This window comes from Equus caballus, chromosome 26 (assembly GCF_041296265.1).
Source record: "Equus caballus isolate H_3958 breed thoroughbred chromosome 26, TB-T2T, whole genome shotgun sequence".
Taxonomy (NCBI): domain Eukaryota; kingdom Metazoa; phylum Chordata; class Mammalia; order Perissodactyla; family Equidae; genus Equus; species Equus caballus.
The window spans coordinates 46,401,871-46,427,233 of NC_091709.1; the positions used below are offsets into that span (position 1 = coordinate 46,401,871).

The 25,363-nt window shown below is 57.2% G+C and overlaps 1 long non-coding RNA gene across 1 annotated transcript; it reads left to right on the forward strand.

Annotated features, from left to right (window-relative positions):
• Nucleotides 1-3,213: 3,213 nt before the first annotated feature.
• Nucleotides 3,214-11,348, forward strand: LOC102150954 (uncharacterized). The gene is made up of 3 exons (XR_011432896.1): nucleotides 3,214-7,580; nucleotides 8,511-10,049; nucleotides 11,029-11,348. It is a non-coding gene; the product is annotated as an uncharacterized lncRNA (long non-coding RNA).
• The last annotated feature ends 14,015 nt before the right edge of the window (nucleotides 11,349-25,363 follow it).

Sequence of the window (25,363 nt, forward strand, 5' to 3'; positions counted from 1 at the left end):
TCAGAAAGAATTTATGGAATTCTCTTCCAGTAAGATCATTTGTCACTCTGTTAGATGTTCTCTTTAGTATTTTCTGTCTCATTTTCATGCCTGCCTGGACTTCCTGGCTTGGGCTGAGGTCAAATAGCAGAAGTACTGAAATATTTCTCATCAAGCATCTCAGGGTGCTTCTGATCTGGCCCCAAACAGGAAGTTCTGTGAGTCGTGCCGCCGGAAGTCTCCGCATCCACCGCGGGCTCTGTGCACACGGTGCATCCCAGCACCTGCCCTGGGCTCCTGCAGGGCCACCTGGACTCTCAGCCCAAGGGGACCCGTTCCCGGCTTGGGGGAGATGCCATTAACTCACTGGGATTACAGGACGGTTTGGGGGAAACTAGGACCCCATCTGGATTAGTGTCCTTGGGCGGCCGCAGCAAGTACCACATTCTCTCACTGGGATCCACGTGTGGGCAGGGCTGGTTCCTCCTGAGGCCTCTCCTTGCCGTGTAGATGCATCTTCTCCCTGTGCCCTTACGTGGCTGTCTGTCTGTACATGTCTGTGTCTTCATCTCTCATAAGGACCCCAGTCAGATTGGATCAGGACCCACCCCGGTGACCTCATTTCACCTCTAGCACCTCTTTAAAGACCCCATCTGCAAAAGCAGCCACGTTCTGAGGTGCTGGGGTCAGGCCTTCAGCTTGTGGGTTTTTGGGGGACACAGTTTAACCTATGAGACCATCTTTTTTTGTTTTTAAGTCAATGCAGAAGCTGAAGGTGAAGGTGTTAACCATTTTGGGTGAAGTGGCGCACGCCTGACAGAGCAGAGCTCGTTCGAGTGGCACTCTGAGGCCGCCCTCCAGGACAGCCTCGGGGGCCCTCACCCCACGCTGGCCCCGCACAGCCCAGGACGCACGGCTGTGAAGGCTCTGGCTTGCCCTGTCGAGAGAGTTTCAGGGGGTACACAGATTGTTTTTTTTTTAACTGTGGTGAGATACATGTAACAAAAGAGTTACCATTTTAGCTGTTTTAACATGTACAGCTCAGTGGCGGCAAGGACAGTCACAGTGCCGTGCAGCTGCCAGCAGAGACCAGCTCCAGACCCCTGTCAACCCCAACGCTGTGGCAGCGCCCAGCAGCCCGTTGCCCCCCTCTAGGACTCGTGCACTCTGGGTATGTGGGTTCTGGATCCCAGAGACCCTCCTGAGTTGGTCCTCAGACAAAATTAAAAAAGAGGCTGCCTGGGTCTCAGATTCCTCCCTCCCTGACCGCTGTGGGCCCACAGCCAGGGCCCGAAGCATGTGCTGCCCGTTTCCTCATCGGTTGGTCCCCTGGGTACTTAGGACAGTCCTGGACAGGCCAGTGACCAGAAGTGCTGCCGATGACCATGCTCTTCCCAGAGCCACCCAGACTGTCCCCTTGCGTCCGCCTGCTAGGGCTGGGATGTGACCCCACTGTGCCCACCGGGGTTCCTTCTTCTGAGCCTGAGCTCCTGGCTGGCTGCCCTAGCCTGATGTTCCAGAAGCCCCTCCCAAGATGGGGTCCGTGGTTTGTGGAGGAGGGGCACGCAGGTCAGGGAGAAGCCCCCTGAGACGGGGTCCGTGGTTTGTGGAGGAGGGGCACGCAGGTCCGGGACAGGTGAGGGGCGGGAGGCAAGCAGACAGCATTCAGGTGATCGGGAGCCCCGGCTCTGGAGGGTGCATTTGCCTCCAGATTCCCTGCAGGGTGAGGGGTGGGCTTCCTCCCTCCGCCCCGTCTGTCTCAGTCCTGGGACACAGGTTCCCAGATGCCTCTGGGAGCCGCAGTGCTGGCAGCTGGAGCCTGAGAGCCGAGAGGCCCCGCGGGGGTGGGTTGGGGCGCAAGAGGACAAGGCCTGGAGGGGTCTGCGAGAGTGCAGTCCCTCCTGCAGCCCTGGGCACCTGCCTGGCTGCCCCTGCAGGGCAGGGCCAGCACTCGGGTCTGGAGCTCCAGCAGGTGACTCGATGGCAGAGGAAGTTGGTCCCTAGCAGAGGAAGTCAGTCTCCCGAGCCCTGTAGGGGATTTTGAGGGGGATTTCCAGCCAGGGAGCGGCTTTTATTGAAGGTGCTACATGGCTGTGAAAGGTCAGTCCTTTATCAAATGAGTCACATTAGAGAGAGGAGCACTGCTGCAGCCTCTGTGGGTCCCATGCTGTGCCAGAGGGAGGGCAGATGCCAAGGCCTCCCCCAGCCTCCTCCGTCCTACTGGCTGGCACCCTGTATGTGATGGTTAATGTGTGTCAGCTGCGCCCGTGGAGTGCCCAGATTAAGGCTTACTTGTGGGTGTGTCTTGAGGGTATTTCCTGATGAGATTAGCACTTGATTCAGCGGGCTCTCCGCCCTCTTCCCCGGCACTCCCAGCAAAGGCCGACAACAGGAAACCGAGACAGACGCCAGGACCATGTGGGTCCCCTGAGGTGTGTTTCGTGGGTGTCCGTGAGGAGAGTTGGTGCTGGCCTCCGGCCCAGTCTCTGAGCAGCCCCTCGCTGGCCGCGGTCAAGGCCGTCAGGACTCACGGCCTCGGTCTTGAGGAGGGGGCTCCGCCTACCGCCCTGCTTCTGTGTGAGGCTGCCAGCTCCCCTCTGCGGCCTCCCCCGAGGCTGCGCTGGGTCACGGGGGTCTGCAGGCCCCGAGGGTGGGCGCAAGGTGGGTGTGTGCCTAGGGGTGGGGGAGGTGCTGCCCGCTGCACTGCTGCGCTGCTGGACACAGAGATGGTCCTTCCCCAAGGAAAAGCCCTCAGTTACCCCACGAGGTTCCCAGGGTCCCACAGAGAAGGGCCCAGTTCTGGCCCCAGCGTGGGGAGCAGTGTCCGGGGGCCTCTGCGAGCTGAGCCGTCACACTTACTGTTCAACCACATGGTAACTGTCCAGCGGCAGAGCCGAGCTGCTGGAAGTTGAGAAAACAAAAATAAGCTTCACCTCTGATCCTGCCGCCGAGCGCAGCCGCCCAGTGCTGGCGGGGTTTCCGCGCACGTGTGAACAGCGTACACATTTCTAACAACCCTGTGTGTGCAAGTGAGCATGTTTGAATGTCTGCCGCCATCGCAGCCCCTCCCACCTTCCTGCCTGGACACTCCAGCTCCTGAGTGGCCGCGGGCTGTTTTCTCAAGGCACATTAACGTAAACTGTCTCCCACCCTGTGATTTCATTGACCTGGGTTTGGGGGTTGTTTGCAGTTTTTCCTGATTAAAATAGTGTTGGGAAGAACATTTTGGCCTCTAAGACTCTTTCCTCAGGGCGTTTTCTCAGAAACTGTTACAGAATCAGAGAGAGGAGCGTTTTGCAGCCAAGCTTCGGTGTAGGAAGATTCCCACCATGGGAGCCGTTCTTTCGTGATGTTTCCCATGTGATGGGCCAGGAGTGGCCCTCCCAGTGTGGGGCCTGGGGCTGGGCATCCCCGGGGCCGTGGCGGGAGAGTCCCGACAGCCTGGGCCGGGGGCTTTTGCAGAGACAGGCCCTTCTCCTGGACCCGCTCCTGGGCTGCTCTGCTGGGGCCGGGCTCGCAGTGGGCGTGCCCACACACATTACCCCTCTCCCACCACCCGGTGGGCTGCCCTGGGGGTCGGTGCCTCTTAGGTGGAGGGTCCCCACCTTCTTTGTAGCAGTCTAGAGGGAGCGGGTTCTGGGCACACTTGACTAGACGTTCTCTTAACAGGCGACTGGCCAGTAAGTGGAGGCAGGCGCTTCTGGGAAGGTGGGCTGGGCCCTTGGTGACAAGGGCAGGAGGGGCCAGGTGGCCCACAGGCAGGCGAGGGCCACCTCCAGGCCTCTAGTCACTGTCACAGCCCTGCCCTCACTGCTGATGTCAGGCAGGTCAGACCGCTCCCAGTGCTGTGGTTCGTCAAGGGGCTCAGTGCTGGAGGGCTCCCTGTGGGCTCCGGGGGTCCAGGTGGCTGCCCCAGGCCCTCGGCCTCAGTGTCACCTCCTCCCGTGAGACTTTCTCCTGGAAGCTTCGGCAAACCATGGTGCCCAACAACTGAGGGAAGGCTCAGCTCCTCGCTCCCCGCCTACAGGTCCCGCTTCCTTTTCCTGGGAGCCCCCTGCCCTGCGCACACCCTACCGCCTCCATATTCCAGCGTCAACTCTGCCCACTGTGCTCAGCCTTTTAAACAGGCCCTTCCTCCTTATGTCTTGACCAAGTGACTGGGGCTGAACAAAGGCCCTCTCCTTGACCACACACCAGCCAGGATCCTCTGCGCCCTCCTCCTGTGGGAGCTCCCGAGCCCATCCCTGCGGAGTCCGGCTGTAGGAAGAACCCTGCTGAGTCAGGTGGGAAAGAATCCCCCCCAACGTGTGGTCACAAGAGCTGATCAAACTCGCACGCCCTGTGCCCCCCGAGGTGTCAGATCACCTGCCCGCCCTCAGCAAGGATCCTCTTGGGTCGGTGGAGCCAGAACCCCCTCCGCATGACATCTCCTCTCAGTGCTGTTCCACCACGCCCCCAGCCCGTGGCCGTGGCCCCCACTGTCCCCGCTGTCCGTGGAGCTGAGGTGGCCTGTCTCCCCGATCGCCGAGGTCCTGGGTAAAGTCTTCCTCACCATTCTAACGAGTGTCAGAACACTGCTCTCCTGCAGGCTCCCTCCGGGCTGTGCCAGGGAAGGCTGGGTTATCCTTGCTTGTGGGCTCCGGCCTGCGGGCTGAGGCGGCTCCAAGTGCTTTCTTAAGTGTCTGTCCCAAGCCCAGTGGTTGGCACTGGTTCTGAGGAGCTGTGAGCTGGTCTGGCTGCTGTCTCTAGTCCTGTCCCTCATCTCACACCCAGGGCCTCCTGGTGCCCCAGGGCTGGGTGAGAGCTTGGTCAGCCCAGAAAGGCCGACTCCGAAGCCTGGCCTCCTGTGGGGCATCGGTCTGGTGTCCAGGAGCACATCCCGGACAGGCAGCCCTTCCCGTGCGGATGTTAGCGCGCAGACGAGGAAGCAGGCAAAGCAGAGCTGAACAGGCGTCTTTATCGGAGGAGGTCGCAGGCCCAGCGCAGACCTCCCAGAGGGGGCCGCGCCTCACAGGGTCGCAGACCCCTCTGACCCGCTTTCTCCTGCATCGTGTGCAGATACTGTCCCTGGAGACCCGCCCAGGGAGCTGTCCTGAGAGCTAACTAAAGGGGTGGCATCATAAACATCCGAGTGAGGTACCCTCGGCTGTGCGCTGTTGTCTGGGGGCTGAGAGACCCCACATCTCCAGGGAGGCTGCTGTGCAGGGGACGGTCCTCGTGTGACCGGTTGGTGTTTGCGTCCCACAGTGGGCGTGACCCTAGCGTGCCTGCTTTTCTGTGGGAGGAATGTACCCAAATCCTGTGGGGGCTGAACCGTGGCCCCACAAGGTACGTCCACCTGGAGCCACAGAATGTGGCTCTTTGGAAGTGGGCTTTTCCGGATGTGATTAAGTTAAGGGTCTTGAGAGGAGCTCATCCTGGATGGCCGGGGTCGGCCCTCCATCCAGTGACAAGTGTCCTTTATAAGAAACACGCAGGGAGAGAGGAGAGCACGTTATGATGGAGGCAGACATGGGATGACACAGCCAGGCTGGGAGCCCATCCCAGAGCAGCCCCTGTCCCCACGCGGAGGATGGAAGGTGCCCACCTGCACCTCGAGGGCGGGCTTCGGGTGCAGTGTCCCTGGAGGAGCCGCGTGGATTCACCAGAAGGGAGGGGCTCTTCCAGTACGTTCTAGAACCAGCCAGAAGGACTTGACTCCCAGCAGGAGCACAGCCCTGGTCATGGAAAGGCCTGACCCCAGAACGAGAGACTTGAGTGGATGCCACCAGCAACAAGCAGGACAGGGCAGCTCCGTCATCTGTTTCCAGGTGGCATCGCAGGTCAGGCAGGCAGGGGGGGACCTGATTGCTCTCAGCACATTCTCCGTGTGATAACGGCCGAATGAGTGTGGGGGCAGGCAAACTGTTGTCCAGGCCCCACCTCATCCTCCGCCTCCCCACGGTCCCGGCTGGGTCCTCGCTGCCTACGTCAGCGCGAGACCTCCTGTCTGTCCCTGGGGTGTTGAACTTGGACAGCACGCTGTCCTTCTCTGTTGCCAGACAGGGACCTTTATTGCTGCCTAAACCTGCGCCCAGAAACTCTCCCAAGTCCAGACCCCGCAGAGAGCCTGGCCCATAAAAAGAGTTATCCAGAGGGCAGCGCGCTCTCCCTGACCCCTGACCCGGGCCCGGCCACCAGGGCGCCTTTGAATGTGGGGTTCTGGAACTTCTGTTTTCCGACCTGAAGTCACCCCAACAGAGGGGTCCGTACAGGCTGCACCAAACCAGGCCGCGGGGTGGACCACGAGGCTGCCCTGGAGAGAAGTGGAGAGAAACCCCCAGAACACCCCGGAACACCCCGGAACTCGGGGCTGCTGGCTCCGCATGTCCCAGGCCACAGTGTCAGTCCCTCTCAGAGCTGAAAGTCTGAGGCCACAGTCTCAGAAGACATTCAGGAAGTGCTGGGAGGCTCGTGGGCCGTGGGGCCCAAATTTCAGGACGACGGAGCCGGCGGCTCTCAGCCTCCAGAGAACAGAGTGGAAGTCCGTCTGTCCCCCACCATTGGTGGCCCAGGGACAGGAGCAACCAGGGCATCAGTTCCTCTTTCACCCGATCCCCCCGACCTCCTGTTCGCAGGTCGCTTTGTGTGGTCACCCAGGCAGGGCATTGTGGCTGGGATTTCTCTCCAGAAAGGACCCTGGAGTCCAAGAGAGAAGTCAGCTTGAATGCCAGAAGCTGTGGTCCAGAACACTGCAAGTTTTCCCCAATGTGGTGTTGTGAAAACTTTTTTGAATCAGTATTCCCTAAGTTGTGGTAAAATGTACACAATGTAAAATTTACCTTTTTGACCATTTTTAGGTGTACAGTTCAGTGGCACTAAGTACATTCACATTGTTGTGCAACCTTCACTATTGTCCATCTCCAGAACTTTTCCATCTTCCCAAACTGAAACTCTGTCCGCATTGAACACTAACTCCCCCCCCCCGACCCCAGCCCCTGGCACCCACCGTTCTACTTCCTGTCTCTATAGATTTGACTCCTCAAGGGACCTCATATGAGTGGAATCACACAGTGTTTGTCATTTTGTGACTGGCTTATCTCAGTGTAACGTTCTTGAGATTCATCCACGCTGCAGCATTGTCAGAATTTCAGTCCTTTTCCAGGCTGAGTACTATTCCATTGTGTGATGGACCACCTCTGCTTAACCATTCGTGGGTCGGTGGACACTTGGCTCACTTCCACTTCTGGCTTTGTGAATAGTGCTGCTGTACAAATCTCTCTTTGAGACCCTGCTTCCCTTCTTTTGGGTGTATATTTACAAGTGGAATTTCTGGATCGTGTGATCATTCTATTTTTAATTTTTGAGGAGCCACCATGCTGTTCTCCACAGCAGCTGTGCTGTGTGACATTCCCACCAGCCTTGCACAGGGACCCAGCTTCTCCACACCCTCACCCACTCTTGTCGTTTCTGTTTTTGTTTTTGGGTACTCCCATCCTAATGCGTGTGTGTTGTGGAAAGTGTTCAGGATTTTCCAGTTTGAAGAACAGGAGGATCGCCCACACCCTCCCCGAGAAGTGGTTCACGTGCCTTCTTTACCTCTCTCCACGTCGACATGCGTGGTACGTGTCCATGTGTCGTTTTGGGAGCAAGTTGCAGGCATTTGGGTGCTAACAACATCAGCTGACTTCTCCTGGGATGAGCAGAGTGTCCCCTCGCCACCCTCAGGATGTGCCAGAGTCCTGTCTGCTCTCCACACCCTTTTGAACATCCCCAACCATCCCAGTGGCTGCCAGGCTCCCCACTGGTTCGCACCCAGCCTCTCAGTCCAGACTCTTTTGTTGACGACGCCCACTTTGCTGGAGGTAGGGTCTATGGTAGCCGTTGCCAACCTTAACTTTGCCCCCAGGAGATGTTTACCAACGTCCAGAGATGTTTGTGGCTGTCACTCTGGGGGGTGCTGTTAACACCCTACGACGTGTGGGGCGCCCCCACACCCTGGGGTACCCCACCCCTGACGTGAGCAGCTCTGTGGCCGAGAACCCTGGGCTGGAGGCCCGCTGAGCTCTGAGTCGCACGTCTCCGGCCAGATCCTTGGTGGCTTGTGTGCTTGCTCATCAGCAGGCAGGTGGCCAACATCGGGCCCCCCAACTTCGGCCTGCTGGGCGAGGGGCATCTAGGACCCTCCACTGTGCAGGTGGGGTTCCCCTTTGGCAAGTCCTGAGTGACATGGGTTGCCCCACTTTGTCCCGATGGATACCCCCGCACCCAGGAACCCTTCCTGGTGGCATCCACCACTCTGATGGTCCCAGGAGAAGCCAGTGACCATGCTGGGGGCTGCAGATTACGCTGCTCGCCCTTCGGTCCTCTGCGTGGACGGCAACGCTCTGTAAAGGAAGACCTCCCTCTATTTCCCCTTCGGCCCAGTCTCTTCTACTTTTTTTGTTTAGTTTCAGCTTTAGATTTTTAGAAAATCTATCTCTGGATTGATGCATTTCTGTTCATTCAAAGTGTTAAGATGAGTGACAGCCATTATTCTGTTTGCCACTCAGATTGTCCAAAATTCAGCTGCTGGGATTTCATTCTGACTGGTTCCCGTCTCCACGCGCCACCTCCTTCCAGCCTCACCCTCTGCTCCGCTGTCTCGGGCTTGGGATGGGCCCTTGCCCCAGTGCCTTCTGGTCAGGAACGGGATCTCAGAACCAAGACCCCGGCATGGTCAGATGCTGCTGGTGTCATTCTCTGAGCTGTTCCATGAGACCAGCCTAGATTATAGAATACATAGGAAACGTACACAAAAACGAACGAGGACACCGTTTCCCTTTTAGACGCAGCGTTAGGAAGGCTCTTCTTAAACTGAAACTCTCGGTTTCTAAGAACTTCACTCTATTACTCAGTTGCTTTGTCCCACAAGACTCGGTTTCGCAATGTCAGCCTCAGCCCCAGGCGCCGGGGAAGCCTGCGATTTCCCTGCGTCCTTGGTGCGCAGCGCAGGCCAGCTGAAGAGCATCAGCCGGAACCACGTTCGGAAGCCGCCTGCAAGGATTCTCCTCCCTGAAGGGGCGCATAATCAAAACGAAAAATATTTGAAATTTAACCGTTTCCTCGAAATACCAAAAATAACACTCTGCACGTAGACTTTTTTCTTTCAAATCTTGAAAATATTTTGAAAATTTAAGTGTTTTAAGGTACTGTACCACACGCGGCCCCCACCCCAGATAAGAGAGGGGCTCCGCCGCGTGGGGTCTCAGCCCGTGTCCCCTCCTGGTGCCTTTTCTGTGCTCTCATGTGATGCTCCAATGCCTGGTCGCACGGGGCAAGTGACCATGCCGCCACCCAAGCGTGTCTCGCCTGGCTCTGTGGACCAGTGGGCTGTTCCGGCGCATGCAGCCGGCCCTGCCCGCACGGAGTGTTCCTGTGGCCGCTTGGGGTCCCTGCGGGGTTCACCCTCGGGATGCGGCAGACCCAGACAGTGCCCTGGGCTTCCGTCCTCCTGCCCGCATCAAGCCAGCATCCTATGGCAGCATGTCCTTGTCCCCCAGCTGCCCATCCAGTGCCAGCCACCTGCCTCTGGGGAACCCGACCTGGTTTCGTGTCAGCAGGAGCAGGCCAGTGGCTTGTGCTTACTCCCCGCAAGCTGCACACAGTCCCTGGGGGGCCGAGCAGGGCCGCTTCGCTCTGAATGAGCTCCGTCCTCCGCACTGTGTGGCCTGGAGCAAGCTGCCCTCTCTGGGCCTCATCCTCCCCACCTGTGAAATAAGGCGAATTGAGAAGCTCCTTCTCCTGAGGTGCTTGGGGCTTGATGGCCAGTTAGGAGAGTGACGCAGGCGAGGGGCACGGAAGGCATCAGGCCGTGGACTCTGGCACGTGAGGACACGGCTGGGCTGTCAGGAAGTGGCCTTCGAGGAACGGGATAGGCTTTGCTCAAATCCAGACGTGGCAGGTGTCCACCACCACTGCCCGCAAGAGGACGCCACCCCATGCCAAGGGCACACCCAGCCAGGTGCAGACGGAGCTAAGGACACAGGCAGGAGGGAGACAGACAGACGACAGGCAGCAGAGCCGTCCTGGGGGCCGGGAGTCTGTTGGAGGTGAGCACAGGAAGGTCATGGGACTTGAACAAGGGGGCTTAGAGCTCAACCTGGTGGCACTGGGGAGCCCCAGGAGTCAGAGCAGGGAGGGGCGTGGTGAAATGGCATCTAGAGGGTCACCTGGCCGCCTGTGGAGGGCAGCCAAGGTGAGGGGTGGGCAGAGTGGGCCAGCAGGTCAGCGGGGCTGAGACCGGCCGGCAGGAGGCAGGGGCTGGGGTGCTGATGCTGATCCAGAGGGATGCTGGGAGTTTGGCTCTCACTACGGTGTGTCTGAGATGACCTGGGAACGTTTGTTGAGGCACAGCCCATCCACAGGCTGAGACACCAATTTCAGAGTCTTCCTGGAAGAAGCAACGAGGAGAGAGCTGGCCCCTGGGTAGGAGTGGGGGCTTGGCCCCAAGCAGGGTGGGCATGTGGGTGGGTGGCCAGAGAGGACCCCGAGGGTCCAGGGCCCAGAAGGAGGGTGTTGAGTGAGTGCCCGTCGTTGAGTGGGCTCTGGTGAGTGGGGTCACCTCAGGAGAACCTAGGTGTGTTCCATGTGGGCTCCACATTTCTAGAGGGACCCTGATCCCCAGCACAGGGACCAGAGCGAGAGGGGTGTCAGTCCACTATAGCAGGATGATGGAACCAGGAAAGAGGAGGCACACGGGAAGTCGGGCAGCCTCCAGCCGGCAGGCTGGCCAGCAAGGAACTCAGAGGTACATGCTTTCCACAGAGAAGGGGGCAGACTGAGTGTCAGTGGACCGGCCAATGGGACAGCCTATGGGGGTGTTAACTAAGCCCCTCAAGATGACGGCATCTGCAGGGGTGACGGTGTCCCAGGCTTTCTCTCCCCGAGCCTGGGCGCGCTGCCCTCCGCCCCCAAGCTCCCTGGATCTTGTGGCTCTCCTCTCCTCCATGCCCCCTTGGGGTCAGTGCCCCTGCACCCTCTCCATGCCCTGCAGGCCCCAGGTGCCCCCTCCTCCCCTTCTCTCCTCAGACCCTGAGCTCCCTTCAGGACTGTGACCCCACCCCAGGGCAGGCCTGTCTCACAGCGACGAGAACATGACAGTGGGAAGTCGACGGAGGCCCTGGATCCTGTGTTCCTCACCTGTGTCCCACCCACAGTCCCCCGGCCACTGTGTGCTCCCTCTGGAATCCTCAGGCCGGCGGGGACGCAGGAACACGCAGCCGTCTGTGTCTGGGCATGACCTGCGCTGTGCCCCCTTTTCTGGAGTTCTGGAGCACTGCCACACGGCCCCGACTCTGTCCATCGCCCGGCTCCCCACCTCGGCCGCACCTCCCGCCTTGCCATCACAGGTTGGGACAGCCACAGTCCACTCACTCAGCCTTCCGGGGGTGCACGGGTCGGGCAGGACCTGGTGTGAGAGCACCGTAGAGAATTTGAACACCATCATGGAATGGACCAGAAGGGATCTGCTCTCATCATCTCCGGTCTGTCAATTCTGAATCAGGTCAGGGTGCAGCTCCCTTGCTGGCCCCCTCAGCTGCCCTGGGACGCCTCCACAATGTGCCCTTCTCTGGCCACATGCGGCTGTGGCTCCCTCCCCTCCAGACTTCTCCACCCCCACCCGTGGACCGTGGACCACCCCCACGTCCCTGCACGTCACCACACAGCAGAGGGCCGGGCAGCACAGAGGCAGGGCGATGAGCACGGCGCAGAGGAGGCCGGTCCACCTCAGAGGAGTGACTGGGCCCTGTGGTCCCTGCGGGTGTTGTGGGGGACTGACAGGCCCCACGTTCCCTGTGCCTGGGATGAGCCGGAGCCAGAACCCCATGGCCTCGGCAGCTTCTGCAGGGCTTCACTGCCTGGCCAGGCCTGGCCTGGAGCCAACTTTTCCTCATCGACTGTGGTCTGGGACTTTCCTGGTCAGGCTCCTTGCCACAGGGACAGCTGCCGGGGAAACCCCGTGTGAAAGTGGAGTCATCCAGGTCAGCCCAGCAGCAAGGGTGAGTGCTGGCCGGGCCAGGGCCCTAAGGGGACACCTGCCCGTGTCAGAGGAGCTGGGAGTCAGATCTTGCTCTGCCAGCTCACACCCTCAAAGCACTGTCTTACCAGGCCACGTCTGCCCTGCCTTGACTCTGAGCTTAGCTGCTCTGCTCTGTCCAAGCACCTCTGCCCCAGGGCCTTTGCACTGGCTGTTTCTGCTGCCTGGAGAGCTCACTCCCATGATGTGCTCAGGTCAGCTCCCTCTGCTCCACAGGTCCCTCCTCCAACATCACCTGCTGAGTGGGGCTTCCCTGTCCCACTTCTCAGTGTCAGGGTCACAACAGACCCCCAAGGCTTGCGGGGGGTCTGGCACAGAGTGGGTGCGCCTAGGCACGTAGGATGAAAGTCAGTGAACGATAGTACAGACCTCTTCGGGGTTCAGGAGAGACAGCAAGGACAAAAGAAAAAGGAAGTCAGGCGACGGGAGAGGGGGACATGGGCCATCGCGGGTCTTGGAAAGCTGGATTTAGGGGCTGGGACCAGGTGGTCCTATAAGGCCCTGTGGGGAAGCTGAGGCCCAGGAGACACCATGAGACCAGGGCACCGGCTGATGAGAGGAGGAGGGGCCGAGCACCTCTCCTGCGACCGGGTCCAGCTCCTCCAGGCTGCTGTCCCCCACCAGGGTCCCCGTAGGCCCCCATCCTGGCCAGAGCCCAGGATGCCCTCCTGTTCCGGAACTTCACCTTCCTCTCACTCCAAACCTAACTAGTCTCCTTCCTGCAGTGGCCCTGGTCCCTGGAAGGGGCTCAGGCCCTGCTCAGGTGGCCCCGCTGCCCTACTCAGGTACGTACATATCCCACATACGGACCCCATCACACCCAAGAGGGCCTGGAAAGGCACGAGGCAAGCTGTCAGGGAAGAGGGTTTTGTGCTGGAGTGTTTTAGTGTCCCCCCAGTCATGGGGTGCGCTGGGCGCTGGCCTGGGTGGGTGCCTCCTCACCCCCGCTCCGTGCAACCCGTCCATCACGGGTGCCCTCTCCCTGGAGGCGTTACGGCTCCATGGCTATAGGACAAGCTGGTGACGGCCAGCAGGGCTGGACTGGGACATGTGACAGCAGTGTTGCCTGTTGGAGAAAGAAATCCCCTTTCCTCCTGGGGCTAAAGTGAAAATGTCGGAGGGAGTGGGACTCCGTCGGGGCTTTCCTGGGAAGTGGCCTCGGGACTTGCCCTGACTTTCCGTTTCTCCGTGTGGGAGCCCGAGCCTGAGACGGGCCGGCTGGGAGGAAGTGAGCTGGTCTTGCAGAACCTTCTGGCTGGCACTAAGCTGGGGGCGGAGAGTGATGTCCTGCCAAGTGAAACAGCTCCAGGCCGGCTCCCTTGGGCGCCCCAGCTCTCAGCCAGCCCAGAGCGGTGGGTGCCGAGGGTGATATGTGGGCAGGCATGGGCCACACCCCTGCACTGTTGGCCCGTGAGGATGGAAGGCAGGTTGTGACAGGGAAAAGCGCTCAGAACCCGGGCTGGGGTCAGTCTCTTGCTGGCCGTGGGTGCAGGCTGACCCCTCCACCTGGCCAGGCCTCAGTTTCCTCCAGTAGCACCTGCAAACTCTGGTCGCTGGATAGGCATTGGTTCAGGTGGACAGCAGGCCTGTAGCGCTCCACCCACACTGACCAGCATGGCTCCTGCCCCTGGAGCCCCAGCCCTTTCTCACTGTGGAGTGTGCCTGCTGCCACCCCACCCCATGCAGAGACGAGGCATCCAGGGCCCCAGCAACCTGGCACCGGGATGAGGGGAGGGTAAAGGTGTATTAGCAGACAGGTGGCTGCCTGGCCCCGTGGGAAAGAGGGTGTCAAGTCCGTGGCAGAGGGCAGCCGAGCAGACAGCCCCCTAACAGCCTCAAGTTTCAGGCCAGGAATGTATCCCCTGCTTCGTCGGTCAGAAGCTGGTGGGAGGTGGGGCATGACACCTTCCTGGGTCACCCAGCCTCCTCCTAGGTGGCCTCCGGGGTCCCCTGGAGAACCTTGTAAAGCATATGCCATGTCACCACATGGTACCGATGAAGAGCCCAACCTTCAGAGAGATGAGGGGCCCAGGCTGAGCTCACAAAGCAGGGAGCCCACGCTGAGCAAGGCCCGGGCCCCCCACGGGGGACTCGACCTTCATTTGGGTTTCCTGTAGAAATGGAAAACTTTGAATAAGAAAGCGAGGCTGGCAGACGTGAAGGGGGTTGAGGAGAGCGGGACTTGGTTAATTGCATCTCCAGTCATTTTCATGGACGGAAAGATTGTGGGACAAGAGTCTTGGTGTGGACAAAAGAGAAACCGAAACGCCCCCGCCCCGCCCCTCCGCCCGTCTGGCTCTGTGCGGGGAGGGCAGCAGCCGGAGGTGCATGAACAGGGCTCCCTGACCTCTGTGCTCTCGGCCACACTGTGGGCTTTGATGCCCATGTACACGTGCACTCGTATTTGCGTGTGTGTGTGTGCACGCCCAGGTCAGAGACACTGCAGTTGCAGATTCCTCTCCCGGAGGGAGGCATCTGTAGTGGGACCCTATCCTGGGGCCCAGCCATCTAGATGTGCCAAGGCGGCTGGTGCTGGGGAAGGTGGGAGGACCACAGCCTTTGTGCCGGTGTCTTGGTGGGAACCAGCACTGCTTAACTGGAGGCGGTCCCTGGGGCCCCTGTCAGCACCCCCTCCAAGACAGGTGCCAGCCAGGATGCCCAGGAATGCCTGGGGAGGTGACCTGCTGGCCCCTAATGCCCAAGGTCAAGAGCAGGGCAGACATCTTCCTTTTTCCCCTACCAAGGAGCACACACTCGGGGACCTTCAGACCTGGGGAAAGGTCATGCTCGCTTCCTCGCTGTGTCCAAGGTTTGCAGGGGGTGGAATGTTCTCCTGAAAGCTGATCTTGACGTGCCGGGTGTGGACTTTCCCCAGGTGCCGGTGAGGAGAAAGTAAACACAGCTGGGGCTTGCCCGGAGGAAACGGACGACCTGTGGTGGCCTGGTCACTGGGGGTGTCCAGCAGGGACTTCCCGTGGCTCCTATGGCCTTTGGCTGAGACCCACGACAACTTTCACCAGATACTTCCTCAAGGACCTGAATCTGGGGGGCACTGTGCACCCAGATGAAAGGTGCTGGAACTAGGTAGCGATGAGTGCTGCACCATGCCGTGAATGACTTCGTGCCACTGAATTGTGCATTTGAAAGTGATTAAAATGGTAAATTTTATGTGCTGTGTATTTTACCAGAATAAAAATAAATAAGTAAATGGGAAGAACTCACACCCGTTTGCTGGGCCGAGCAGGAATTACCTGGTAAGGTGGAGCCTGCATGGACCCCCAGGGCCCCCGAGATCTGCCCACCTGCCCTTTGGGAAAGCAGGGCCAGAGTGGCGTCCAGGAGCCTGGGCTCTCGTGGCTGGACCCAGGCAGAGCCACAGGCCGAGGCTTGTGGAGTAGGGGAGCCGAGAAGACCATGCTGAGGCCAACCCCTCAGGGGCCCAGGGGCTCCATGGGCAGCCCCTGCAGGGGGCGAGAGGACACCCACCTTCTCCTCTTCTCTGTCCTGGTCCTGACGCGGCCCAGAACGGCCCCTCCCAGGCATCTCTCTGCCTGCCACTTCTCTGCAGCAGAGTCTTGTCGCCTAAGCATCTTCCTACTTTGTTTTTCCTTTTTGAACCGTAACTGCTGTACCGCTCAGGCTTGCTGATTGCAAACAGTGGAGGTGAATTCTGAACCCCTTCCATGGGGCTCTGGGATCGGCAGAAAGGCCAGAGAAGGAGACCTGGACGTGAGTAGGGTTCAGAGAGGCCCAGAAGGTAGCCTGGTGAGGAGGCCGCTGCCCCTGGCACTGCCCCCTGGGCACTCGCCACAGCAGTGCCCAGAATGTCCTGCTTCTGGGTCACTTGCTGTGACCCAGAGTCCTGCGCAGGAGCGTCCCTTGGCCAAACTTGGGCCCCGAGGCCGGCCCCATGGTGTCTCTGCTGTGGCCTCTGCAGCCTGTTTGCAGAATGCCACCAGCTTAGTTCAAGGCCAGCAACGTGCCCATCTAAACAACTACATGTCTTGGTTCACACGGCAGTCAGGGGGACACGTGAACCAGCCTGGCCCACGGGATATGGACAGAAAGTCAAAAGACTCTGTGTCCTTGGTGGCATCGTGGGGCGCTGTGCCTCTATGGATGCCCGGCCCAGACTTCCTGGTACACAAGGGAAAGTCAGCCTGCTGGTCTCCGCAGTTGTCTTTCCGAGCCCACGGCTCTCAGAGCCGAGCACAGCCTTGCCTGTAGGGTCTGCTGGTGCATCCTCCAGCTTGCACTTCCATCCTCACGAATGTGAGTTCAGCCTGCAGAGGGTTCCAGCCCCAGCTCTGCTTGGGGTCCCTGTAGCAGATGGCCCACGGAGAAGGGACGAGCTGGCCCTGCTGACCCTGCCCAAATCGAGCTAAAAGAGGACTGTCTTTGCTTTAGCCACTAAGTTTTGGGGTGTTTGTTATAGAGCAATAAATAACCAGAACACGGCCAAAACTCAAGTTGGTGAAGATGGCAGGTCAAGTGCAGGCGGCCGCGCCACATCTCATCGGCTCCGGTCTCTGCTTTTGTCCTCAAGGAACTCAGGTCTTCTGGGGCCCTGGCCCCGTGGGTGCTGGTGAGGCCCGGCCCATCCCCGCCCCGCATGTGTTTCAGCCCACAGTGGTCGACTGCGCCTAGCGTGTGTGACTCATGAGAACCCAACGTGCACTACTCTCCCAGCTCGTGTTGAGTGACGTGCTGCTGGCTTGAATGGCCCATGTGGGAGCCTTTACGCCAGGGAAATGGGCAAACGATGCAAGTCAGGGCTCTGCCCGCGGACGAGCCTTTGGTTTCTGTGGGCGGCCGTGGTGCAGAGCCTGGTTCCCTCTGGCCCACACGGAGGAGGGGTCTGGGCGGTCTCTGTTCGCCCCGCCCTGTGAGCCTGGGGTGGGGTATGAGGGTGCGCTGTGCTGGCCTCAGGCCCGGGGCTGCCTCGTCTCGGGCCGGGTTACCAGCTGGGGCTCCACTATCCCAGATGGGGTTTGTGGAGCAACGTGGAGACAGTAATTTCGGGGAAGTGAGGGGAGTGAGCAGTGGCTTAGAGAAATGGTGGGTGTTGCCTGCCAGCTGGTCATGGCCCAGCAGCTCAGTGCCAGGTCCTTCACGTTTTGTCCAGACAGGAAAAGGCCCTCTTGTTCTAAACATATTTCAGTGAAAAGAGCTTTCACCAGGCCCACACTCTGAGGGTGTGGGTCCAACTCTGTGCCTCAGTTTCCTCATGGGGGCACAAGGATGGGACCATCAGTGGGTGTGGATATGGGGGTCCCATGAGGCGGTAGAGGGCAGTGTTGGGGACACTGCCGGGAACGGGGCGGCCTCGGTGGATAGAAGGAGCTCCAGCACCCGAGCCCGTGTGTCCCACCTGCTCACCTGCGGGGAAACTGAGGCTCAGCCAGCAGCAGAGCCCGCCTGGGGGTTGCGCAACCCACTCCAAGCTGGGAGGTGACAGCAATGAGGCTCACGAGGGCGGAGATGACAGCAGGGCCCAGGCCAGCTTTCCCGCCTGCCTGTCTCGCCGTTTCGATGCTGGCTCTCGCGTTTCTTGACCAATGGCTGGCACCACCCCGCGCAGGGAGCAGGCTGGTGGGGACTCACCAGGAACAGCGGCTTCAGGTCTGGAACCCCCAGCAGTGAGGGGGGACCCCAGCCAAGGCGGTCAGCAGGGTGGAGGTGAGAGGGGGAGCGCAGGCCGGTGGGAAGGTTTCTCAGCGTCCACTCGGTAACATTCAGGTACCGTGACCGAGATTTCCTGCTGATCCTCTCGGGTGAAACCCCAGCTGACTCTCTTCAGGAGAGGCTGGGAAATGGGCCGTTTACGGGGGAAATGGGCCGTTTACGAGGCTTACTGACCCTCCTTGCTGCAGCTTCGAACGGCTAGTTCTTTGATTTTGTGAGTTTTTCTTTGCAAAGGAAGGCACCCAGGGTTTTTTTCGCTGTAAGTCATGCAGCCAATTTCAATGCTCTCCTCTGAAATCGTGGCTGGAACTGTGACCCTGAAGTCGGTCTTGGCCCCACTTACAGGGCGACAGCTGGATCTCGTGTCTCCGTCTGTGATCAGTTCGGCGAACTGGCATCGGCTGCAGGGCCCTCTTGCCCCAAAATAGTTAACTTGAATCTAACAGGCCTTCAGATCAAACTCCAGCTGCAGGAGTGACAGGGAATTGCAAAGCCAGCGAGCAGGCGAACCCCCAGCGCGGGGGGCGGCCTGCAGGACCACCGACCCCTCCAGCTTGTCAGCGTCGTGGAGAAGCCTCGTGCTCCAGGGTCTGTGGTCCCAGGGTTGAATCCGCTGCAGGAGAAGCCGGCCATAGACCATGTTCTCGGGCAGTTTGGGAAATCGGAGCATGAACTGGAATTAGACATCATGAAAGAATTCGTCTTGATCTTGTGAAGCGCGATGATGTTATTTGGTTGTGAGGAAATGCTTGTGTTTTTAGAGAGGCACACAGAGATATTTCGGGGAGGAGTGGCATGGTGTCTGTGGTTTGCTGTCAGATTCTTCAGCATCATGCAAGCAAGCAAAAGGAAAATATACCAATATTTCCAGTGAGATGACCACCTTTAGTGGTCCGTTCCCTCACCCCAATGATGTCATTCAGAAGGAAACTTTACATTTTTGAAATGTAATAACAAACATGCACATAAATGGTAGAAATCCCCTGTGTTGTGTGACATAAGATGAGGTGGTTCACTTTTTGGAAAGGGGGATATTTCACTGGCCTCATAATTTCTTGAAAACTTAATTTTTAAGGATTGGCAAGGTGTTGTCACCGTGAAGATATTTTTCAGATGAGATTAACCTTAAACCAGTGGATTTTGAGTAAAGCAGCTTGCCCTCCCTGATGCGGGTGGACCTCACGCGATCAGCCGGAAGCGGAAACAGGAGGGAGGAGTTCTGCTCCCAGACTGTCTTCGGACTCGAGCCGCAGCATCACCCTTCCTGGGTCTCCAGCCTGCAGAGTTTGGACTTGCCAGCATCCACTATTGCACGAGCCAGTTTTTAAAATAATTCCCTCTGTCTCTCTCTGTGTGTCTTTGTGTCTGTATCTGTATAGACACAGAGGCAGATACAGATCCAGCTGTGGGTATAGATGCATCGATTTCCCTGACCGCTGCCCCCAGTTTGCCTCCAGGGAGAGCCGCCTGCCCCAGTCCTTCGAGGCCTGAAGACTCAGGGGAGGGCGGGCGGCGTGCAGACTCAAGATCCTCACCCACCAGCTCTGGGATCCAGCCCTCTGGCGCCTCTTCCTTTCTGCTCCCCTGGGCCCGGAGAGCCCTGCTCACACCGACACAGCGTCGATGAGGCAGGTCCGGGGACAGGGGGCTTCCCCAGACGCACTGCACAGTCCTTACCTGTGACAGGTAAGCAGGCAGGTGAAGGATCAGGAGCCCAAACCAGAGCCTGGTCAGGGGACTGGTTGACCACGATCAGGCTATGTAGCCACCCCCTGCCACCATCTGCAAAACAGACACGGTCACAGCTCCCCCTCCAGTGCAGGAGGATTAAATCACGGTAAACATGCGCAGCCCTCAGAGCTATTCCCGTGATCTTTACTGTGACTGTGACCACCAACCAGGACGTACCACATCCCCTCTGCTCCGACGCCGCCGCATAACCTCGGCTGATGGGATCCTAGCCCACCTGGCCTGGCAGGCTGTTTGCCGGCCTCCTCCCAGGGGCCAGGAGTAGGGGAGAGGGGGTAGTCTCTGAACTGCCCGCCCCCTGCCTAAACGCCTGCCCCTGGGACAGCCTGGTCCTGACCTCTGACCCGGAAGGGTACCAGGCCCAGGAAGGCCAGTCAGACTCCTTCCTCAGGAGTGTGGAGCTGTGACCGCCGCCGCCCGCCCACGTCCTGGACTGAAGGATGAGACGTTCTCGGATTGCCGACGGCTGCGTCTTCTGGCTGTGGACCAGGGCAGTGGGGAGCGGGAGGGGAAGGAGAGCAGCGTCCAGCCCCAGAGAGGAGCAGAGAGCAGGGCTGAGAGCAGAGTCCAGTGGCGGGCGTACCTGTGATCAGCTGCTCCTGGCCTGCGCTCGGGCCCCCCACGGTCACCCTTCTACGAATTCCCTGTCTGCATCTGCAAGTTGAGTCGAGTGTCCGTGACTAGCAGTCAAACTGTCATAACTGAGAGCAAACCCCTTCCCTGCCTTTCGGTTGGTCCCTCCGACGACACGATGCTCTTTGTTGCCCAGACGCTTCCCGGTCCCTCTGGACCCAGGACTGACCTTGCATCTCACGTGCCTTCACGGAGCAGCCTTGGCAAGGCCCATGCGGAGGTCCCCAACCTCCCAGCACTCTCTCACCTCTTCACCCCTGGCTCAGGCTGCACCCTCTCTCTGGATTCCCTCGGGGCTCCCAGAAGCAGACCCATTAAGGGGGCTTTTGTACTCTGATCGCTCAGCCTGGGTTCTCTGCATCTTTGTTCCTTCACTAATTTTTCTTCTTTCTTTTTTTTTTTTTTTTTTGAAGATTGGCATCTGAGCTAACATCTGTTGCCAATATTTTCTCTCTCTCTTTTTTTCTTCTTCTCCCTGAAGCCGTCCAGTACATAGTTGTATATTCTAGTTGTAGGTCCTTCTGGCTCTGCTATGTGGGACACCACCTCAGCAGGGCTTGATGAGCCGTGCTAGGTCCACACCCAGAATCGGAACCTGTGAAACCCTGGGCTGCTGAAGTGGAGCGCATGAACTTAACCACCCAGCTATGGGGCCAGCCCTAACTTTTTCTTCTTGATGTTGATAGATGCCCCGCTCTTGAATCATCCTTGCACTGCCGAGCAGACCCCGCTTGGTGGTAGTGTATGATGACTGGCTACACTGGCACAATGTTTGATTCATTGGTAGCGTCTTTTTGCTAACGTTTTATCTAGAATGTATCTATAGGCATACATAAAGTAGCACATTTTTATATGCCATCTTTATGAAAGTTATGTTTTCATAAAGGAGGCTTTCCACCTTTTTCTGTGGCCTAGAAAAGTTTACATGAGATCGAAATATCTATTTGAAAAGTAAATAAAATTCAGTTGGGCTGAATTTTTCCAAAGATAAATCTTTCTGACTTTTTCCAATGAAGTTAGACTATTCAAATCTTCCAGTTCTTCTAGGATTGATTTTGGTAATTCCTGTCTTGCTAGAGAAGCAACCATTCCTCCATATTTTCATCGGGGTGGGCTTGACTCCCTTCATTCTGGTCCCAAAAGTGCTGGAGCAGGTCTTGCTGCCCAGCCTGGGTTTCCTGCCCACCCCTCAACCATGTCCCTGGGCGGGGGCTGGGCCAGGGTTGAGGGTCCAGCTTGGGTCCTTGGGCCACGTCTAGGTTGTCACGTGGCTGTGCAAGTAATGAAGGACAGCTCTCACTTTGGGAGGCAGCAATGGGATGTGTTCTCATGGCAGTGACGATAACAGACTTTTTAGGGAGAGGTGAGAAGGGTGGACATCTTTGAGGCTGTTTAGGTTTCACACATTTTTAGTCCCAATATTGCTGTCTTAATCAGCAAATGCTATTCCTACCCCGGCATTTGAAATATTCTTCACCAGATATTATCTTATCCTTTGAAAACAAGTTCAGCTGGCTGGGCAAGTTCAGGACCAGCAAGGTTGGGTGCTGTCCAGCCTTCCCAGCGTGGGGTGCGTGTCTTACACTGAGCGTTGTTGATCTGCTTTTTATTAAAGTTTAATTCCCTTCAGTGTTTTAAGTTCTATTACAGTTTAATGTTTTCATTCGTCTTTTTAAGCATTTCAAATACCTGACAAGAAACATTTACAATACAAACAAACCAAGCTTCTCAAATGCTTAAGTTACTCTTATTCATCTAATAAATTAAGCTTTTAACAAATCAAATTCACTTACGCATTCTAGTACTGTTTTACAAACTTAAATTATTTAACATCTTTCAGCTTAAAATCACAACTCTAGGGGCTGGCCTGTTGGCGCAGCGGGTAAGTGCGCGTGTTCCACTTCTGCGGCCCGGGGTTCACTGGTTTGGATCCCGGGTGCGGACATGGCACCGCTTGGCAAGCCATGCTATGGTAGGCGTCCCACATATAAAGTAGAGGAAGATGAGCACAGATGTTAGCTCAGGGCCAGTCTTCCTCAGCAAAAAGAGGAGGATTGGCAGCAGATGTTAGCTCAGGGCTAATCTTCCTAAAAAAAAAAAAAGAATCACAACTCTAATAGAAATAATGTAGGATATAACTTTAAAGATAACAAAAACAAAAAGTTTGATATCATGCATTGTTTGTATTAAATTTTTTTGTTTCAACACAGTTTAGTTTAATGCTAACTTTGATATATCTAAAAAATTTAATGAGCTGTAAACCTTCACGTTTTTATTATGAAAATATATGTGGTTATGATTTAGGCTCTTTATTTTTTTAATTGTGTGGAATATACGTAACATGAAATTTGCCATTTTAACCGTTTTCAGTTGTGCAGTTTGGTGGCATTAAGTCCATTCACATTGTGTAACCATCACCACCGTCCGTCTCCAGGGCCTTTCCACCTTCCCAAACTGGAACTCTGTCCCCAGTAAGCACTGACCCCCAGCCCCCTCCCCCAGCCCCCGGCACCCACCATTCTGCTTCCTGTCTCTGTGAATGTGACTCCTCTGGGGGCCTCAGAGGAGTGGGATCAGACAGTCTCTGTCTTTCTGTGACTGGCTTACTTCACTCAGCATGATGTCCTCAAGGGCCGTCCACGCTGTGGCAGGTGTCAGAACGTCCTTCCTTTTTCAGGCTGACATCCCATGGTATGGATGGACACACTTTGTTTATCCCATCACCAGTTGATGGCCATCTGAGTTGATTCCTTCCACGTTTTGGCTTTGTGGACAGTGCTGCTGTGAACATGGGTGTACAAATATCTATTCAAGTGTCCACTTTCACTTGTTTCGAGGGCACACCCAGAAGTAGAATGGCTGGGTCGTGTGGTGGTTCTCTGTTTAACTCTGGGAACCTCCGTCCTGTTCTCCACGGCAGCTGTGCTATTCTACGTTCCCGCCAACAGCACACAGGCTTCCAATTATTCCACATCCTCGCCAGCACTTTCTTTCTGTTTGTTGTTCTTGTTTCAATAATAGCCATCCTCATGGGTATGAGATGATAGCTCATCATGGTTTTGGTTTGAATTTCCCTAATGATTAATGATGGCGAGTATCTTTTCATATGCTTGTTGCCAATTTTTACATTTTCTTTGGAGAAATTTCTATTCAAGTCCTTTGTCCATTTTAAAATCAAGGGGGTTTGCCTTGTTGTTGTTGAGTTGGAGGAGTTCTCTGTTGAGTCTAGATATTAACCCCTCACCAGGCATATGATTTGCACAAGTTTTCTCTTTCTGAGGGTTGCCTCTTCAGTCTGTTGATAGGGTCCTTGATGCACAAAAGTTTTTAATTTTGATGTAGTCCGATTTATCTATTTTTTTCTTTTATGGCTTGTGGTTTTGGTGTCATATCCAGGAAATCATTGCCCAATCCACTGTCAAGAAGCTTTTAATCTATGCTTTTTTTTTTTTCTTTTTTGAGGAAGATTAGCCCTGAGCAAACATCTGCTGCCAGTCCTCCTCTTTTTGCTGAGGAAGACTGGCCCTGAGCTAACATCCGTGCCCATCTTCTTCCACTTTATATGTGGGACGCCTGCCACAGCATGGCTTGACAAGCAGGGCATAGGTCCGCACCCGGGATCTGAACCAGCAAAACAGAACGTGCGAACTTCACACTGCGCCACCGGGCCAGCCCCGCATCTATGCTTTCTTTTAAGAGTTTTACAGGTTTAGCTCTCACATTTAGGTCTTTGGTCCGGTTTGAGTTAATTTTTGTACACAGGGTGAGGGGAGGCTGCGGCGTCAATCTTGTGCCTGTGGAGAGGTTGGTGAGCTTTCTCAAGAAGAGTTAACCGTGCTTTCTCGCTGGAGCTTGTCCTGTTTTCATTTTGCTGTGTTTCTGGCGGGCTGTGGAGCTGGAGACAGAGTGAATGTTTAATTGAGGCCATTTGTTCAAGCTTGGCTTGGCTTTGCAAGTAAACACACTGAGAAACAGACCCGGACATCTGAGCCACTCAATGAATCTCAGCTAAAACTATGGAAATCCACACGCAGACGGAAATCTGACAATGTAGAAGGTGCCTCATCTGCCACGGTACCTTGGCTCCCAGCGTGCTCAACGGCCACGTGAGAAACGGGCGCGTGTGTGAATTCTGGCCTGTTGTCACTGTCGGGTCACCCAGTCTCGGCCGTCACGAGGCTGCCCCGCTGCCCTTCCTGCCTGACCTCTGTCCCCTGGCCATCTGTCCACATAGCCGGCAGCACTGCCCATCTGCCCTGTCCTCTCACCGTGGTCAGCATCCGCCAGAGGGGGCTCAGCGCTTGCTGGTCTTGGGAACGGGCTTGCGTGCCCCCACCAGGTGGCCCTGTGAGCCTCTCTCTCCGTCGACTCACATCATGCTTCTCCCCAGTCTTCATACATGTGAGGGTGTCTGTGCCCACGTGTGTGGACTTGGTGTACGGCTACTCTCGGCTGTCCTTCCGTCTTCTCTCCCTCCTGGCCAGGCAGCTCGTCAGCTGTGTTGGGGTGTTGGGCCCCCATTTTCTTTGCTGGGCTGGAAACATCTTGAGGATAAGCGCTCTACCTGCCATCCTCCTTGTCCCCATCAACAGCTGGTGACACTTGGGGCACATGAATCCCCAGGGGGACCTGGGACAAGGGTGGGGCTGGGGCGGGGGGCCAGCATAGACCATGCACACCCAGGTAGAGCCGAGCCGTGCTCACATTGGGCACCTGCATGTTTACTGCCAAGTCAGACGGGACCCACCCACCCGACTCTTGTAATTCACACGCAAAGAAAGTCTGTGATCCGGGACATCAGGAAGATGACAAAGATGGGGGAAGATGGCCTTGTTTAAAAAGGCTGAGAGCCACACGCAGTTCCCTGTCATCTGTGATGGACGAGGTACGAGGAGCCAGAAATCCAGCAGTGGCTTCCCAGTGGGGTGGAGCCACATCCGGGGGCCGCGGGGCATGGCCAGCTGTACAGACTCAGTCGGGCCGCACGGGGGGTTCCTCATTCCCCACCTGGCTCGGTTCAGTCCCACCACACATGGTGGTGGCCGGGCATAGGGCACACTGGGGAAGGTGACAGGTGCTTTGCTCACAGCCTCAGGGAACCCAGGTTCTGCCCCAGCTGCCTGGCCCACCGCCCTCTGCCCTCTGCCCTCTGCCCTCCCCGCCCACCAGGCTGCTCTTCTGGAAACTTCCAGCAGCTGCAGGGCATGACCTTGGTTCCCCTCGGGGCCTCATCGGATGCACAAGCCAGCACATTGCAGG